The following is a 14,282-nucleotide window of genomic DNA, read 5'->3' on the forward strand; positions in this document are numbered from 1 at the left end:
TGTGTGTTGATTTCACTCGTAGGTAAGAGCAAAGACTAGCCGAGTAAGGAGTGCAACAACAATCATCAATCCAAGGTTGACTCATTAGTAATATTAGGACAATTATATCTATTCTGATAATTAGCTGGCATGTATTTGAACTTAAGAAAAATGCTCTAGAATGTATTAAAGTGATAATTTTTGTAATATTTTACAAAGAATGTTTTATTATTGTATTAAAATGTTTTGTTTTATTTTTGAATCAAAATTTTATGGGTTTTACAAATAAGAAAATGTTTTTAAAAGTCATGTGACACATGTGACTTGTGTACGGAAACGTATACGGGAAATAGATGTTAAATCGAGTGTCCTGGCTATTTCTTAAGCGTCAATCAAGGCTAGTTTTATATCATCATAACTGTTATCATTTCTAACTGTTTTGAGTTTATTATTGTTCTCACTTGTAGTATCATTTCGTGGTATTCTGGTGTTATTGGGTCCTTCAACTCTACCATTTGTACCCATGAATTCCTTATCCAAAATGGTTCATGGGTACCGATATTGTACTCTTTAGTATCGATACTTCATGTGGGATATCGATACTTCCCTTTGAGTATCGATAATGATTTTTGCTTCAATGTTTGATAAATATACCCTAGTATCAATACCCCTACTTGAAGTATTGATACTCAACCCTAATATCATCCTCCCATGAGTATCGATACCAAAACTGGCTATTAGAATTCACTAAATAAACCTGGTATCAATATGCCTCATACGAGTATCGATACCCTGTGAATGGTATCGATACCCATTGAATGAGTATCGATAATTCTAGCCTAAAAGCCCTTTATTTAACCCGTGCAACGAACAATATCGGTACTGATCTTCTAGTATCGATATCTAAGCCTAGAAATGCCTTGTTTTATCACAAAAATGCCTCTCTAACTCTCTTGTGAGACCTACTAGGTCTCCAAACATTATTAGAGTTTTATGTATGATAGTAAGGGTCATAATAGGTCCATAAACATGCTAAAAACATCAATTACTGAAACTACCATGAAACATGCTTCATGACTCATGCAAGCTAACCAATGCACATAGTGATCTACATATGGTAGAGTTGAGTTAAGAATGAGTTACCTTAAATTTTAAGCTGCTGAAATTGACCCAAAGCTCACCCAATGATTAGCTTTTCATTGTCTTTAGCGTTTAAGATTTCTCCCACTTCTTTCACTATCAAAGATCAAAAAAGGTGTTAATAACTTAACTAAGAGGTTAGAAAGAGATTAAGAATTATTTCCTAAGGTTTGTACTTCTTAGAAATGGATTAAACACATGATTTCCTTAAACCCACACAAAAACCCATATTTGGAAACCAAAGTGAAATGGAGAGGTTGAGGGCTTGATTTGAAGCTACGAAGATAGAGGTTGAGAGTCTTACCTTAGAATTTCTAAACTAAAATTGGAATGCTACAAATTTGTTACCTTTGATATCTTCTTGAGAAAAAAAGAGGATGTTGGAGAGGAAGAGAAAAAGACAAAGAAAAATGAAGGAAATGAGAAAATGTTCAGGCATGAGATCACACAACATTAAAAGTTTTGAGTCTTTCAAAATAAAAAGGGTATAATGACCTCCTTGGTCACCCTACCTTGTTGAAGATTAAAAAAAATACTCATTTTCAACTCTAGTTGGACCCAAACCAAGCCCAATCCAACCCCCAAATAAACCAAACTTCCTTACAATGATAAAGGTCCTTCTAAACACTCTCGGTTTAGCCTGAAACTATGAACCCAAGATTTAAGGCGTTACACATAAAATATAGTACAATTCGAGGAACACACCTATATCATCTAAACGACATTAGTTAATTCCTACGCTTCCCATGGTTGGTAGTACTAGGTCTTACGGAGTAAGAACCTAATATAATAATAATATAGTATTATGTGAGTAATAAAATAATAATTACTTAAACAGAAAAAACCAATAATTCATTTACAACTCTCACACATATCTCGAGTCGAATGTATAAAGTTAAACTAAGCTAAATGGAGATGATCTGGGTCCATTAGAGAGCGACGTGGAGATACTTGATCACCTTTAGAACATAACATCATCTGTAAGATCATAAATTCTAGAATTTACTTAATATAAATATAACATTAAGTAATAGAAGATTCAAAATAGAACTTTCGGGTTAGAATTGGCAAAAATACTTTGAAAACAGAGTCAGGACGTCAAAAAACATTAAAGGTAAGGGTCAATAAAAAGGTCAATAGTCAATGGTCAAAGTCAACGATCAATAGTTAAAATCAACGATCAACGGTTTTAGTCAATGATTAACAGATCAAGTCAATAATTAAAGTCAATGGGTCAGTTAGATTAGTTTGAGTCATATTCAACTCAGCTCGACGGTTCAGATCTGGATTAGGTCAGACTAATCCAACTCCTAAAACAGTTTAACCAGTTTGCTAAATTCACTCCCACACACACAACGATGATCCTTGTTGTGCTCTTTAGTGACTGAAAAATTACAAAAAAGTTCTAGATTTTGATTTTAAGGTAAGGAGAGTATCTTATTGAGGTTGGTTCATGATAGAGGACGGCGAATATGTAGTTTTTGAAAACTCAAAACAATGTTTTCTTTTAAATTAGTGATGATGGTGACATTGGAGACACCAAGAACATCAAATGAACGTGAATGGAGAGATGAGTTAAGTGACATAAACAATGACACTCACGGTAGCATGAATAACAACAAAAATGAGGCCAAACAAAAGAGACAATAGAGAGGAAAAAAGAGAGAAAAGAAACAAATGTGAATGCAAATATGGAAAAAAGAAGAAGAATGAAGTAACAGGTAGTTTAATACCCTAAAATTTGGGCTAATAAAGCAACAAGTCCCCTATAATTTTTGTAGTTTGCAAAATATGCAAAAATTTCATAAGTAAATCAATTTAACCCCAATTTTAGAGTGTGAAAACTCTCTCCCTTAAGAAAATTTTATTCTTGAAATTTTACCAGATGGAAAAGATGAGGCAATTCCGTCCTCATGAATCCTCAATCTGTCAGGTGGCCTGTACAATGCTATGGACACTCTACAATACCTTAACCATCGTTATACATATTCTTCTTAGAACTCAATCCTTAAATACAATAATCTTAATAGGATTCTACTCATAACTCAAATCAGGCCTGAGCTCAATATCTTCAATAGAAATAACATGGGATTGGTGAGAACGATAACGCCTCAATATAGAAACATGAAAGATATTATGAATTTGCTCAAGCTCTACCTGCAACTCATATTGATATGCAGCTGGTCTTACTCTACGTAAAATTTGATAATGTCCAATAAACCTTGGGCTCAACTTGCTTTTTCATCTAAATCTAAGTACCATATTCCAAATAGATATAGCTTTTCTCTAAGAAGTACAAAAATGATTACAATTTCGATTAGTTCTATTACAAGAGAGAATGAACAAAATTATTTTGAGGAGGAAGAAAGTAAATTACCAACCAAGAAGAAAGAAACATACATCGAAAGAACATAATAAGAAAAATTCTTTAAGTGGAAACAAGATCAACACTCAACATGTCCAAGATGTTTGTTGTTACTGGTGTTTGGGAAAATGACATAATTTAAGCCAATATCCTAACTAGAGCATCACTATGTTTAAAGGTGTTATTAACACTAAAGATAATCAAAATATAAGATCAAAAAAGAGGGATGTGAGCAAGATAATTCAAACAAAGACGAAAGTAAAGTTGCAACCAAGAATTGTTTAGAAGACGAAGAAACAAACAAGACCAATTATCCAACTAAAGGAGATTTTTCAAAATTCTATCAATCCATGCCTTTACACCATACATGATGAAACAAGTGTGACTTTGGTGGAAAATATTGAAGTGTCAATGAAGAGTCTTGAACCTTTCAAGTTGAAGTTGTTGATCAATGAATGACAAGTTTTACTTAGGTTGTGTCAATATGAAAAGCAAATTATTGTTGATGAAATTTTTGTCAAGTACCCAACTATATGAAAGAAATCGAATGTGAAAGAAAATTTTCCTAATAAAGATCAAGTGTTTTCCAATTATGTTATATTGTTTCAGGATTTTTTGAACCACTATGAGAGGCTCAATTGAATTACTCCACCTATATGAAAATAAAATTCTTGAAAATGATGTTCATTTTTTCCACTGTGTTTTCAATTTGAGAAATAATCTTACAAAATAGGAAAGGAATGATATGCTCTTGGTATGGTACAAGGTAAACATAGACGTTCCCTTTTCTATAAAAATATTTGATTTGAGGAAGAATGACCTAAAAGAGGGAGGGTATGATGTGTTTTTGTTAACCTTTTACGAGGCAACTTGATCGAGGCAAATCACTCGTTTCTAAGGAGTTTCAAGAATATCATATAGCTTAATCCAAATAACTCAAAGTAAGAAACCTCAACAAAAAAATATGTCACACAAACTTAAAGGAAGATTAATATTACCACATGTTTTAATTCGTTGTCACATTTGCTTAAATGTTTCTACATGACTTGCTATATTCATGAAACTTGGAAGAGAAGTTTAGATAAAACTTGGATGATCATTTATGTTATTTGGAATCTACATTGTTCATTTAATTTTTATTTCACTGTGTTCACACTTGCATGGCTGGCCACATTAAAGGAAAACCTCAGAAGCTAGCTTGCTTGAAGACTTAGATGACAAACATGCATTATTTGGAGGCTTGCACCTTATGTTAACATGGTTAGAAGTTTCTAGCTCTCAAATATATCATTTTGGAGGCTTTTGACGTTCCATACATTAACTAATGCTAGAAGATTCATTCAAGAAGATTGCTTAGAAGATTCTAAGTCTTCAAAGCATGCATTCACCGTTTAACTACCTTAAATTCATGATCATCATTCTTTCATACTTTCACAAGGAAATGGATGGTATTCAAGTAAATCGGAAGCTCTTGTTGAAGAATCAAACCTAGAAAGCTCTAGGCTCGATGAAGAATAAAAGGGGATGAATAGTAGAAGGTGGCTCCCTTATGAAGGTGGATGACAAAGATGATGATGGTGAGGATGGATTTGTGGAAAATAGATAGATAAATATTCTATCGAACCCTCCTAGTCTCAATGAAAAGTCAAACTCGATAATAGGGCTCTAAGTGTCCCATCAAACCCTCATTGTCGCAATAAAAAGGCAAACTCGATAATATGGCTCTAACCAACCCTCTTAGTCATGATGAAAAGGAAAATTGGAGTGTGAAGATTAATCTCCCTCACAAGAACTTGAAAGAACTCCAGGAGAAGAAGCTTCGAAGGCACAAGGCAATCATCACTTGCAAAAACAAACTCTCGTTGTATTATGAATCAAAGAAATCTATTTTACAGAGTTAAATAAAGCCTCTTTTATATAGGGACTGAGTTTTAAAGGTCCTAAATAACTAATGAATAAAATAATAACAAACTAAACATGTCTTAACTCTAATTCCTGATAAAATAATAATAACTAAAAATAATATTTTAACTCAACCTTAATACCTAATAAAATAATAAATATAATCCTAAAAGATAATGCATCATCCAATATTAAATTATATTACAAATAATCAATATAAATATTGAAAATTCATAATATTTACAAAATCACGTATTAATCTCATATAAAAATTTCTGCATGTGTTGTCTTCAATAAAATTAACGTATCTTGAGTTCACAATATTAAATTGATGAAATTCAAGAACTGTTGGAAAGATAAGAGACAGAAAGTTGTATCTTCAGAAGACATGTTGACCAAATAAGATCAGGATCTCATTCAAAAAGTCATTGCAAGTCTGTTGTTGTTCTGGTCTTCTTTTCCAAGGCTTGGACGAGTGGATCATTTGGAAGAGTTATTATTTCTTCCTTCGATGTGAGCCTTGTGATGCATGTATCATCCTCTATTTCTTCAAAATGATTTGACCTCGAATATGAAACATTAAAAGGAGCAACATTAGAATCGTTTAATGATTCATTCCCATTATGCTTACCGAATAGATATGCTTTGAATCTTCGAGACTTTGTAGGTTCGAGTAGAAACATTAGACCAAAGAAGCATGTATTATAGAATCTTATGCATGTATCATTCTCCCACTCCTCAAAAGGATTTGTCCTTGAATATGAAAATCCAAGAGAAATAGAATTAGATGTGTTGAAAGGAAAACTTGTGAAATATTTACCAGGATCAATGTGATGTGTCATTATGCATTTTAATCGAGGTTTCTTATTTATAGGATTGATTTCTTGTAGTCTTGAAATCCACTTTTGCATACAAGTCTTGTAATCTAATGTTTAGGTTGAAATTCAACATGGCACCAGCTATTGCTGGCTTTCTTTATGATTGCTTCAAATATTCTCTCCATGGTTTGACTCGTGTGTGGCGAGAATGAGTTTTGAAAAAATCATGTCAACTGATTTGTGAAAGTAATCCCTTAAGTCTCCTAAGTGTGGTTCATAAATTAATAATTCTCGGGAAGAGATTTATGGACTATATAACCTTTGTGGTAGTGCATCGTCTATTGTATTTTGCTTATCTCGGTCTTTTATGCACTTAAATGAGTTGTGTTTAGTATGGATGACAACTTCAAGAGTCTTACCTTGTAAAAAAGATAAGAAATATGTTACAATATCATTAAAATAAGTAATAAAATACTTACCTTTATACTCTCGTAAATCGTGACTCTTCATTGATATACCATATTGATTAGGGCTTTCATGTGGTAACCCGTCAGGAGGGTCACCTAACACCATTTGACAACTCTTGGCGATGAAAGATAGTGTGGACCAGTCTCGTGTTGCTTTTACTTTTTTATCATTTACATGGATGCCCTGTGCACAAACTATAAAGCCTATGAAGTTGTTCAAATCATGTTTCCTCATTAAGATGGAGTCACGACTAAGGCTTTCCTAGATGTAACCTTTTTGTAACAAATCTAACTCTTTGGTTTCTTTGAGATTGTATATTTGATGAGGTATGATAGAACCTTGAATTAGATTGGTTTGCTGTTGTTTTCCTCTTTCCGTTGGTAATCCGTCAGGTAGATCACCTAACACTTCTCAGAAATCCTATAAAAGAGAGGAAAACACACTATGTAAATCCTTGTTAATGTTAGAAATTGAAACAATTAATTCCCTAAAGCGAACAAGGACGCAAGGTTGTTTGTAAAGAAGATTCTCTCTCAATTCTTTTGTGCTCACACATAGATTTTGAGTCACTCTTTTTTTCTCACAATTAGGTTCACCCACCTCCCATGGGTCATTTTTCTTTTGGCTTTTGTAACTAGTGACATTTTTTTTTTCTTTTGCCTTTTTCTTAGCTTTTCCTTTTTTGCTTTCCTTACCTACTCACAAATTCTCATTTGATCTTTAGGGGCTGGAGGTGTGTCATTCTTTACTGGTCATTGTTTCTCCTTGTCAGGTTTGTCATCTCTTGGCTTTTTTTAGAGAAAGTGGAGTAGAAGATGAGGAATGATTTGAAGGATTACCTTGGTAAGAGGATGAAGTACGTTGGTAATGTTCTCTGAATCGGAATCTCTTTTAGATTTGTGATTCGATTGTTATTGCCTTCTTTAGTGTATCTGTTGAACTATATTTTGATATAATAATTAAGGTTTCAAAAATAATTCAAAGTCCTTAAAAGTTTGGAATTGAGCATAAAATAATTTTCTTTACAAGTAGTACTGATATTGTTCTTACAATATCGAAACCAATTGAACAAGTACTGATACTGTTCATATGGTACCGATACCAAAGGTAAGGGAAGTATCGATACTCACTAGGTAGTACTGATACTACCATCTTTGCTCAGATTTCATAATGAAAAAATGGTATCGATACCCAAAGGGGTACCGATACTACTTTGTATAGTAGTATCGATACCAAAGGCATAGTATCGATACCATAAGGCCCTAATGGCTAGTTAATTTAAATATAAAAAAGTTAGTACCAATACTCCCTTTAGGAGTACTAATACCCTTTGGTCTGGGTAACTTTATTTTGCACAAAAATTGATCCCCAACGGCTCCAAACAACCTCCAACGGCTAGAAACGACCACAACAACATTCCAACACATAAATAAAAGTTCAAGATACTTGAAGAAGGGTTAGAACATCTATCCAAGCAATCAAACACAAGAAAAACGTTTTTCATTCTTATTTTCAATTCTCTTATAAATATTTGTGTTTTTGTGAGCTTTTAATTTGTAAACACCTTCATTTCTAGAGGTTTATTTGTTTATACTCTTTTTCTTTGTAAAGGGTTTTGGTTCTATCTTAGCCACTGAAAAGATATGGAGTTGTAAAGGTTATCTCTTTGTCCTTGAAAAAGATATGAATTTGTTAGAAAATCCTTAATGAAGAGCTAAGGTAGTGGATGTAGACTTGGTTGATAAGTTGAACCACTTTAAATACTTATGCAAAATCTTTCTAACTTTTACTCTCCTTACTCCCTAAACATATTTTTACCAATTAACCCTCTTTGTACTTTTTCGATTGTCAATTTGAGCCTCTTCATAATCCTAACAATTGGTATCAGAGCCTAACTCATTTAGAAGGTTCAACCTCCTTGAGACATTCCTATAAGAAGCTCTAGCAATTCCCAGCACAACCGAGAAGAAATGGCTTCAACCTCCGGTGCATACTACATTGAAGATTCACAATCGGTCAACAAGCCACCTTACTTCAATGGAGTAAATTATGCCTATTGGAAGAATATAATGATGCTCTTCATTCAAACTCATGATTTAGAAGCTTGGAATTAGATCTTTAAAGGATACACCCGGCGAGATGGATGATTGGAGTGATGGAGAGAATAAGAAGTTCCAGCTCAATCCCAAGGCTATGCACATCCGCTTTTGTGCATTAGGCCCGGATGAATACGGAAGAGTCTCATCTTGTTCCAATGCCAAGGTGATATGGGATAAGCTCCAAGTCACTCATGAGGGAACCGATGAAGTAAGAAAAACCAAGATAAGTCTTCTCAACCATAGCTACGAGAATTTCAAGATAAAACCCGATGAAGACATCAAAGCTATGACGGATAGATTTTTCGTGATTGTTAACGGTCTCAAAGGATTTAAAGAAATTATCTCTAATGAGAAGTTAGTGAGGAATATGATGAACTCTTTTCCAAACTCTTGGGAATCAAAGAAGATGGTGATTATCGAAGCTAGAGACCTATTGTCTCTCACTCTCGACGAGCTAATTGGTTCTTTACTCACCCATGAGTTGATGGTGAAGGAAGAGGAAGAAGATGAAGAGAAGCAAAACAAGAAGAAGGAGGAGGTAGGCATTGCCTTCAAGTCCACCAATGAGAGCTATGAAGATTCAAGTGAAGAGGTGGATGAAGACGATGATGAAGAATAATAGATGGCAAGCTCTTCAAAAAGTTCAAAAGATTCATGTCTTCCAAGGAAGTGAAGAACGAATCAACCAAAAAGAAGGGTCTCCCGATGTGCTTCAATTGTCAAAGAAAGGGAGATGTCAAGTATGAATGCCCACTCCTAAAGAAAAAGGGATCTTCAAAGAAAAAGGCATTTGTGGCAGCTTGGAGGGATGAAGATGACTCCAATGATGAAGATGAAGTAGCCGACCTATACCTCATGGCCATCGAAGATGATTCCGAGGTATCTTTTAACTTAAATGATTTAAATTCACATTCTTTTAATGAGTTACAAGATGCTTATAATGAGTTGTATTTGGAATTTGAGACCATGGATTCCAAATATAAGAAATTAATTTCACAATTTAAAGTTGAAAATGATTTGATTTTGAAATCCAAAGTTGATTTTCAATATCAAAATGAAATTTTGAAAAATGATTTTGAGTTTTCAAAAGTCAAAATCAATGATTTAGAAAAAAAAAATTTGATTTAAAAGTCAAGCTTGAGAGCTTAACAAAAGAAAAAAAGAATTAATTTCCAAAAACAACTCATTATGCTTAAAAATGGCAAAATGCTCACATTGCCAATTTCATGGTCATTTGGAACATTCTTGTCCTATAAAGGAAAGAAAATCTTTTAAAATTAGATAAGTATGGGTTCCTAAGGGAATAAGGGGTATTGAAACTAACATTCAAGGATCCAAATAAATTTGGATACCAAAATCTACTTAAATGTCTCTTGTAGGTGTGTGGCAGCAATGGTGATGAAGATGAAGATACTCAAATGCTCTAGCCACACTTGAAAAGGAATGGGTAACCTCTAAGCTTAATAATTTTTATTTTGGTTATCTGGTTGCTTATTTAGTTTTAAGCATGCATGAGTTTTGATTTTAAATGATTATGCATTGCTTTTTAATCTCATGTATGTTGAAAAGTTTTATGATGAACATTTTAAATTTTAATGATTTTTCATAATTTTTAGTTCATCATAATGAATTTTGGTCAAAATTGATTTTCAATGCAAATGATATCTCTTTAACAATTGATATCAACTTTTCAAATGATTTGATTTTAATTTTTGACCTAAAATTAAATGTTTAAGCATGAGTTTTAAAATGTTAAAGATATCTCTCTAACAATTGATATCAAATTCTTCAAATACATATGTACTTAATTTCAACTATTGCTACTGCATAAAGTATTTTAAACTTGGATATATTGAATTTCATGAGCTTCTAACATTTTTGTTAATCTTTGTTGAAATTCAGTTTTGTTTAAGTGTCAAAATTTTAAAGCTAAATTTTGTTTGAAATGCACTTTTTGAGGGGGAGCTTTGATTTTTCAAATTTTTTTAATGTAAAAATTATCACTTACTCTCCAATGTTATGTTTGAACTTTAAAGTTGAAATCTTTTTTATTTAACAAAAAGGGGGAGAAGTATTGGTTTGAAAAAAAATCAATTTCTTGATGAAAAATGAGAGCTGAACATTTTTACATATTTTTCAACCTTTGGTACCTTTTTCATTAAACATTTTAGTAAGGGGGAGTTTTGCCAAAAACAATTTTTCAAATGTTTTGTTATATAAAAAATGAGAGATTGTTGAACTATATTTTGATATAACAATTAAGACAAAATGTTTTTCGACTTGAATTGAATTTATTCAAAAATTTTCAAAGTTTTCAAAAATAATTCAAAGTTCTTAAAAGTTTGGAATTGAGCACAAAATAATTTTCTGTACAAGTAGTACCGATATTGTTCTTACAGTATCAATACCAATTAAACAAGTACCGATATTGTTCATATGGTACCGATACCAAAGGTAAGGAAAATATCGATACTCACTAGGTAGTACTGATACTACCAGCTTTGCTCAGATTCCAGAATGCAAAAATGGTACCGTTACCCAAAGGGGTACCGATACAACTTTGTATAGTAGTATCGATACCAAAGGCATAGTATCGATACCATAAGGCCCCAACGGCTAGTTGATTTAAATATAACAAAGGTAGTTCTGATACTCCGTTTAGGAGTACCAATACCCCTTGGTCTGGGCAACTTTATTTTGCACGAAAATTGATCCCCAACGGCTCCAAAAAAACTTCAAACGGCTAGAAACGACCACAACAACATTCCAACACATAAATGCAAGTTCAAGACACTTGAAGAAGGATTAGAAAACCTACCCAAGCAATCAAACACAAGAGAAGAGTTTTTCATTCTTATTTTCAATTCTCTTGTAAATATTTGTGTTTTTATGAGCTTTTAATTTGTAAACACCTTTCTTTCTAAAGGTTTATTTATTTATACTCTTTTTCTTTGTAAAGGGTTTTGGTTCTATCTTAGCCATTTAAAACATAGGGAGTTGCAAAGGTTATCTCTTTGTCCTTGAAAAAGAAAGAACAAATTAGTGAATTTGCTAGAAAATCCTTAGTGATGAGCTAAGGTAGTGGATGTAGACTTGGTTGATAAGTCGAACCACTTTAAATACTTGTGTCAAATCTTTCTATCTTTTGCTCTCTTTACTCCCTAAACATATTTTTACCAATTAACCCCTTTGCACTTTTTTCGTTTTCAATTTAAGCCTCTTCATAATCCTAACAGTATCTTCAAGGTTTTCGTACCCATGGAGGTCAATAAGATCATTGATGTTTGAGTTCAAGCCGATGATAAATCTTGACACGGTGTCCTTTTCTTCTTCGGTTTAGTTAGCCCTATTGAGTAAGGACTGCATCTCCTTGTAGTAGTCTTCAACTGAACTTCTACCTTGTCGAAGTCGGTGTAGTCATAGTTTAACTTCTCATGTATAATGTGTCGGTAGGAATCACTTTCTTATAGTTTGTTTGAGGTCCGTCCAAGAAGTGATTGGTTGAATTTGGAAGTTCTCGATCTTTTTCCTTGTTTGCATCCACCAAGTGTGATCATATCCTTCGAATTCCATGGTGATGAAGGGAACTTGTTCAGCTTGGGGCAGTCATGGTACGTGAACATGAGATCAATTTTTCCTTCCCAATCGATGTACTTGTCCATATCGTTGTCTCCTTTGAAAGACGGGATCGTGAACTTTGGTTTTGTAAAGAGTTTGGGTGCTTGGAAATATGGTTGTGCTCGCCTGGTTACCAAAAGTTCAGTATTGTTTGGTCTTGGATTCTGGTTTGATGGATCCAGTTGTGGTTCTTGCCGTTCTCTCATGGTATTGTTAAGTTCATCAAACCTTGTTTCAAATTGAGTCGTGAGTCATACAAGTGCAACTAAGATAGCCGTAAGTGTCTTGTTGTTATTGTAGCCCATCCTAAATTTTAACACTCAAAAGAAAATTTTAAAGTAAAATAAAAATAAAAGAAAGAAAATTCAACAAAGCAAGAAACATCACAAGTCACTCCAAAAAAGTAACACAACGAGAGGCAAGTAAGCTGATCTTGTACTCTTTGAAACTCACTTTACCAATTAGTCTTCCACAGTTCGTATCGGAGTTTGATTACTACCAAAGATGATAAGAAAAACTTAAAAGCTCTAAGATGCCAAACAAGGGTTAGACTCTAAGAGAACAAGAATGCAAAGAAGGAAGAAGTATGCAAACTCTTTAGTCCTACTAACACAAGGAAGATAATGTGATAGATAATGTAAAAGAACAATTAAAAGGAAAACAAAAGGACCTAAAGCACTAAGAGTCAAATTAAAAGAAAAGAAAAGAAAAAAGAACCAAACCAGAAACCTAGAAAACACTGGGTCAACTTGAGCAACGTTTTTGAGGGGTTTACCGATGTCCAAAAATTCTAGAAAATTCTTGAATGTCTTTCAATGTGTGTAAAAACCACTTCAGAACCAAATACCTTCATTAGTATCCAATAGACTCTGTTGAATAGTGAGTCCTCAAACAACCTATTTTTCATGAACGCTTTGTTCGAAGGTGTTATTGATCTACAAAATTTCTTATTTTTTGTGTTCTTCAATATATGTAGTTTCAATCTGGAAATTTTCACCATGAAATTCCTCCTGTAAAATTTTCAAGAAATTCGACAATATTCTATATTGAATCTACCGATGAAACTTGAACGATGTATTTGAAGGCACTAATGATTTTAGACTGGAGATTACCCTTAGGATGAATATGAGATCTGGAGAAAATCAGCCCTAAATTCCTTCGTTTGTAATTTTTTTGTTTTTTTTTTGACTTTTTTTTTGTTGTTGAAAAAATAGCAAACTAACATGAATGATTTGAATCTAAATTAAAATTAAATAAAAAGAACCTCAAACGATGAATCTTTTACGAACTAGCTCCGTTGGGGTATCTTGACAGTTTTATCAAACCTAGAAAGCTCTAGACTCGATGAAGAATAAAGGGGAATGAATAGTAGAAGATGGCTCCCTTATAAAGGTGGATGGAAAATAAGGTAATGGTGAGGATGGATGGAAAATAAATGGATAAATGTCCTATCAATCTCTCCTTGTCGCAGCGAAAAGGTAAATTCGATAATATGGCTCTAAGTGTCCTCTCGAACCCTCCTAGTCGCAATGAAAAGGCAAATTGGAGTGTGAAGATTAATCTCCCTTACAAGAACTTGAAAGAACTCTAGGAGAAGAAGCTTCGAAGGCACAAGGCAATCAACACTTGCAAAAATGAACTCTTGTTTTATTATTAATCAAATTAATCTATTTTACAAAGTTAAATGAAGCCTCCTTTATATAGGGGCTGAGTTATAAAGGTCCTAAATAGCTATTGAATAAAATAATAACAAACTAAAAATGTCTTAACTCTAATTCCTAATAAAATATTAATAACTAAAAATAATGTTTTAACTCAACCTGAATTCCTAATAAAATAATAAATCTAATCCTAAAAGATAAGGAATCATCCTATATTAAATTATATTACAAA

The sequence above is a fragment of the Hibiscus syriacus genome, unplaced genomic scaffold, assembly GCF_006381635.1.
Source record: "Hibiscus syriacus cultivar Baekdansim isolate YM2019G1 unplaced genomic scaffold, ASM638163v2 tig00000340_pilon, whole genome shotgun sequence".
Lineage (NCBI taxonomy): Eukaryota > Viridiplantae > Streptophyta > Magnoliopsida > Malvales > Malvaceae > Hibiscus > Hibiscus syriacus.